This window comes from Fukomys damarensis, unplaced genomic scaffold, assembly GCF_012274545.1.
Source record: "Fukomys damarensis isolate Sample0158 unplaced genomic scaffold, DMR_v1.0_HiC HiC_scaffold_1, whole genome shotgun sequence".
Classification (NCBI taxonomy): domain Eukaryota; kingdom Metazoa; phylum Chordata; class Mammalia; order Rodentia; family Bathyergidae; genus Fukomys; species Fukomys damarensis.
The window spans coordinates 361,151-367,041 of record NW_022900913.1 but is presented as its reverse complement, the minus strand read 5'-3'; the positions used below and the strand labels follow the sequence as shown (position 1 = coordinate 367,041).

The following is a 5,891-nucleotide window of genomic DNA, read 5'->3' as shown; positions in this document are numbered from 1 at the left end:
CGAAGAGGTCCTGTGGGGTGGGGCAAGCTGGTGTGGGCGTGGTCGTGGTGGCACAAGTGAGAGAGGCTGGCCAAGGTGGGTGGCCGCCTGCTGGGTCAGGTCCTCCTTCTGCCGTGCCCTGGCTAGGAAGCCCGAGGGGCGTGGACACCCGAGTTCCCATCTCTTCTACATTGCGGACGACCTCATTTGGCCAGGACATCCACGTGGCCTTGTGTCCCACAGTATCTGGGGTGAGTCTAGAGCCCCAGATATGTCCCCTGCCTATTCCTTCTCTTGGGATCCCAGTGGCTCATGCAGGAGGTGAGCGTGGAGCCGAGTAGTGGGCAGGGATGCTTTGCCCAGGGAGTGGTCGCAAGGGAGAGAGCTTCAGGACCTGACATGCTGGCCAGGGCTGGCTGTGGGGTCTCACTGTGGGCAGCAGGAGGTGATCACTGCTGTCCCCTCCTACCTGGGAGCTGCTCCACAGGGCAGCAGTGACTCCTCTGCTCATCCAAAGAAAGATGCCAGGCGGTGTCCTTGGGGGCCCTAAGTTAGACTTGGGCACTGATGGGCAAGGCCATGCCTGAACCCTGATGTTGGGGATAACCAGAAAAGAAAAAGTCCACTGTTCAGGACCCTTCAGGAGCAGGCGTGGGTGATTCTCCTGAGACCCGAAAACCGAGGCCCAGGCTCTCTGTACTTCAGATGCCTCACTGCACCGTGGGTGCCCATGTCATCCTGGGGAAGATCCAGCAGGAAGGGCTCTGGGCAGGTGGGCTGCATCTCCTCTGGAGGGCAGGGCTGTGCAGGGTAGGATGGGCCTGTCTCACTGTGGGCCACCCAGGAGCCAGAGGGCGCTGGGCTTCAAGCCTCCCTCTCACCCTCTGTCTCACCTGCAGAGGACAGTTCAGGTCTCCCTAGCATCCCCGGCATGGGCCCTGGGCCTGCTTCTCAGGGCTGGGTCTTCTTCCCCATGTCTGTGTCACCTTGGCTAGATCAGTGGGACTTGAGCAGTGCTGCAGAGCAGAAAGGGGAGCTCCTGGGATGCCACTTGCTGGCTTTCCTCCTGGGCTCTGCCCTACCACCTTCACCCTCCAGAAGATGGCAGGCAGCCCTGTAAGCTGGGACATTCTTTGTCCAGCCCCACTGGCTCTTCTGCTGGTTTTCCTGAAGCTGCTGTCTGTTGGATGTGACACAGGATGGTGAGAGCCTGCCTGGTGCAGTGGGGAACTGCCCCAGACCCACTAGCCCAGGCTGGATGCAGGTGGGAGAGGCTCCCTGAGCATTATCTTCCCCACTTGGTGCCTCAATAGGTTTCTGGAACCTTGCAGGGTAGCCCCCACTTCATCCCAGATGCAGACTTTGTCACCCTTGAAGAGCTCAGGCCACAGGAAGGAGGTAGGTGACCTGAGGATGTCCCATTGCAGGAGTCCTGTGAGAGAAGGGCATGGGTGGGGCTGGCACTTGGGAGTCTCTGCCTTTCTCTCAGCCATGAAGATCCATGGCCACTGAAAGGATGGGGCTGTGAGGTGGAATGAGGGTGCCAAGAGGGGCCCTGTGGCCAGGTAAAGCCTCACGGCACGGCCAGGTACGTGCGGTGGCCCCAACTCTCTTGCCTGTATGCTGGAGTCATGCTCCGTGGTACACGCTGGGTTAGTGCCTGTCCTAAGTGGAAGCTGCCCCATAGCCTTGCCACTAAAACACGGAACCACAGCAAGGCCTCACTGGGCCCCTGATGGCCAGGAAGCACACAGCTTTTTCTCTCTCTCTCTCTCTCTCTCCCTCATACATGCATGCAGTGCGCAGGCTCACACTCACACTCATGTTCTAGCTCCTAGCACAGTCGCAAGCTCCCTCCTCAGCCCCAGGTCCAGGTGCAGAGGCTAGTGCCACTACCTGCTAGGGAAGACTCCCAGCCAAGTGGGAGAAAGCACCAGTACTGACTGGCCCTTGCTGTGGCTGAAGCACTCCCACTCAACCCTGGGCTCTGTCAAGGTGCTTGGCCCAGGCAGCCCCATAGATGATATGTGATTCTAAGATGGTGAGGGGGGCAGGGATTTAGCTCAGTGGCCTCGCAAGCATAAGGTCCTGAGTTCAATCTCTGGTTACCAAAGGAAAAAAGATGGTTAGGCGCCCCAAAGTTAGTTGTGGGTGTTCCTTTTCCACTTCGGAAAGTCAGGGAAGAGCCCTGAAGAGGGGCAGAGCTGGAGCTGGGTTTGGGGCTGACAGAGGAGTGGGGGCCAGGTTACCCCTATGCCTAGCTCAGATGAGAATTCAGTGGGCACATTACACCCTCTGCCTGGGTCCTGGGCCAGCATCCGTGGTTTGTGTGGGTGAAGCGGGTGGGTGCCAGGAAGACAGACAGACACTTGAAGTGTATGCATGTGGCTTTCCAGCTACAAGGCAGGACATCACAAGGCCTTACTTTGTCACTCCAGTCTTCAGTGTTGAAATCAACCCTTGGGATGAGACCTTGGGGCAGGGCTGGGTCTGGACATGGAGGTACAGGCAGTGTCCCCAAAATCACAACTGCACTTTGTCTTCAAGAAGTATACAGTTGACTTGGAATTTTGTGTGGAAAGCTACCTTGTGAAAGCTTTTGTGAAACCCAAACATACCTCTGTATGGGATGCTTGTGTCCCTTAAAGGTCACATGTCAAAGCCTTAACCCCAGGGGAGAGAAAGTAGGAGGCGTCTTTGGCATCAAGATGGCGAGGTAGAGCTTCCCAAAGCCTGCTTCCTCCCCCTCTGCCAGTGGGGAAGCAGGGAACGCCCTCACTAGATCTGGATCTCACCTGTACCTGCATCTAGGACACCAGCGCCAGAACTATGAGGAAGGGCATGTGTTTAAGCTTCAGCTTGTGACACTGTTATAGCAGCCTGAACCAAGACACCCCTACCACCAAAGTTAAAAACTCTATAGAATCCCTGGCAGCTCAGAATATCACCTTGTGTGACAAGATTTGGTAGCTTTAAGAACCTTGAGAAATTTATTCTGGGTTATCCTGGTAGCCCTGAGTGCCATCACATGTGGATTGGCTTTCCTGTCACAGAGACACAACACCCAATACCCACTATGTAAAGGAGGAGGAGTTTACTTTGGCTCATGGTTTCAAGGAATACAATCCATGGTCATCTGGTTCCAAGACATTATTAGTTCATAGTGGTCAGGAAGCAGAGCAGAGAACAGCCCCTGGGAAGGATGGGTCAAGGACCAGAGAAGGTCCACAAGGTTATGCTTCCATGATCTACCCAGAGACACCCAGAAATGTGTTCTACCAATCCCATGGGCAGCTCCCAAGGCAATCAAGCTGACATTCCAGCTTAACTGTCACAACCTGTGCCCTTGTAGGAGACAGAGAAAACACCAAGAGGAGTCCGAGGAGACAAGATGGAGGTGGAGCCAAGCAGACAGAACCCAGAGGCTCCTGGAGACACAGAAGCTGGAAGAAGCAAGGAAGGATCTTCCCTGAGCTGTGGAGGGCACATCCTCTTTCCACATCTGTTAGGTTTTGAGTCTCCAAGGCTAAGCAACTATAGTTGTGTACTGTTTCACACCTATTGATCTAAATAATCAACAGAGACCCTCCAAAGACCAATATGCTTGCTCTCCAGGGCATAGTAAAAAAATTTGAGGGAAGATGAGGAGGACTGCACATCCTGAAACAGTAGTCCATGGCTGTGTGGGCCATACAGAGGCTGGACAGACACATCCCTGCAAAAGCAACCATGGGCTGGGCAGCCAATGTGCATAGCATGGCTCTGAGGCCTTTATGATCAGGCATACATGCATGAAATTACGGCTTTTACACCCACCTGGCTTTGTAAATTTATTTTTGTTAGGTTTGACACAAGTTCATTTTGATTCTGACAAGTTTCACACAATGCAAGTTCAAAACATATGGCAAGAAGACCACAGAAGGCAGCTTGACCAAACCCTAACCAGAAACTGTTCTCAATGCTACAGTCTCACCCAAAGTTTCAGACATGGCTGGGCTGGTCATGTTTCCATATGCAAGGCCCATTGCTCTGCAGAGCTCTCCCCCAGCCTGAATATATTGGAGCCCTAGGCTTATCTGTGGGGAAGGACAGAGGGTTTCCAGTCCTTCTGCTTCCCAGGAGGTGCCACCAGCAGGTTCCTGAGGCAGGAACACATAGGCCCTGGGCATCTGCCTGGCTGGCCCTTGTCTCTGGGGCCAGGGACATTAGAGGGTGACTGGGGTCAGGTTACAGTTGTCCTGAGAGGTGTCAAACCCACAGAACAGCCCACAGGTCCCAGAGCCCATGTTTTGGGGACACTCCATGGACAGCTGACCTGAAGCCACCACCTTTGCTGAGCATAGTTTTCTGGTATAGGTCAGGTGCATTATGGGTGTTGTCTGGGTGGAGAACCATATGGATGCCCTCTCTCGAGAATACCTTGTAGGAGTGAATGGAGCCAGTCTCTGACCCGCACCTCTTGCCAGAAGCCTGGAGGCCTGGACGAGACCACACACCACAGCCTGCCAGTTCCATTGGCTTACCCTATAGGGTTTCCTGTAGGGTCTCCTCTGGCTGGTGTACTGCCATCTGCGGTTGTGTACTTACTTAACCTCTCTTCCTGCAGAGGACTTTTTCCTAAGGCCTCTTTTCAGTGCTGAGGAGCCAGAAGCAAAATCTTTTTAAAATCCAATTAGCACACATTTTTGTTCATTAAATAAATGTGTTCACTTGGCCCCAATTGATTTTTCAGATATGCAGAACAATGGGCTTGGCACACCCGTTTGGGCTCACAGCCTCTTTCCTCCTCAGGACCTTTGAAGTCTTGGGGCAGCTGCACCTGGCCCTGGGTGGGGCAGAGACACACACTGAGCTCCCACCACCTCCACAGGACCTTTGGAAGTTGGCTTTCAATCTGCCGACGTGTCTATCTTCTTGGAATCCCACAGTAGGAGGCCAGTAAGGCACAGCTGATGCATAAGCCCACTTCTGTCAGCTTCCGGCTGTGGTCCCAGTGGCCCACAAATCCGTGGCTGCCCTATTCACTGGCCGCCATCTCTCTCAGCTTCCTGCGCCTGTGGGAAGGCAGGGGTCACCCTCTCTGTTCACCAGCAGACACCTGCCGTGTGCCCTGTGCTCTGCTCTGGGTGGGGGACAGGAAGTGAACTGAGGAGGGCAGAGGGCAGACAAGAGCCAGGCCTTGGGGAGGCTGCAGTTTGTTGGGGAGGCTGAGGGGATGGGGAGCAGCCCACTCAGGCTGGGGAGTGTCCTAGCAGAGAAGAGCAGGACACTGGGCTGCAGGTGTCATGCCGGCAGGAGGGAGCACTGATCAAATGCCAAGCATGAATTTGTTCTCTACCCTTCTTATCACTTCTTGCTCAAAACTGATTTTCTGTTGGTCTCCATCAGGTCCGTTTTTCCACCTAATCTTCCCTGCCTTTGGTTTTCCTCTGTTTTATTTTTTTGAGATAGGATCTTGCTATGTAGTTCTGGCTCGCCTTGAACTCACTATGTAGCCTAGGCTGGCCTCAAACTCAAGGCAATCATCTTGCCTCGGCCTCCCAAATGCTGAGATTACAGCTGTGCACCACCACACCCAGCTTCTTCCTCCATTTTTGTAACAGCCTGCACGATGCCACACCAACTAGCACAATTTACTCAATGTAGTTTATTTTTTAAAAAATTAAATGCTATGTCATTTACTGTGTTTAAAATGTCAAATGCTTAATTATTGTTCTTGAAAAGGAATAGCCATAGGTATTGGAGGAATAAACAAATATTTGGAGTGAAACTCTAAGGATGTCAACTAGACAAATACTAAAATATATAAGCAGACATTTTCAGTTCTTATAGGTGGAAGTTTTGTATACACATTCATACTTTGGTTCATTGTTCGTGAAGTATTCATTGGATTTGTGTAAGTGGCTCATTTT

The 5,891-nt window shown here is 52.9% G+C and overlaps 1 long non-coding RNA gene across 1 annotated transcript; it reads left to right on the top strand.

Moving 5' to 3' along the window:
- The first annotated feature begins 12 nt into the window (after positions 1 to 12).
- Positions 13 to 4,625, top strand: LOC104847710. The gene is made up of 3 exons (XR_776224.2): positions 13 to 230; positions 1,293 to 1,377; positions 3,332 to 4,625. It is a non-coding gene; the product is annotated as an uncharacterized LOC104847710 (long non-coding RNA).
- Positions 4,626 to 5,891: the final 1,266 nt, after the last annotated feature.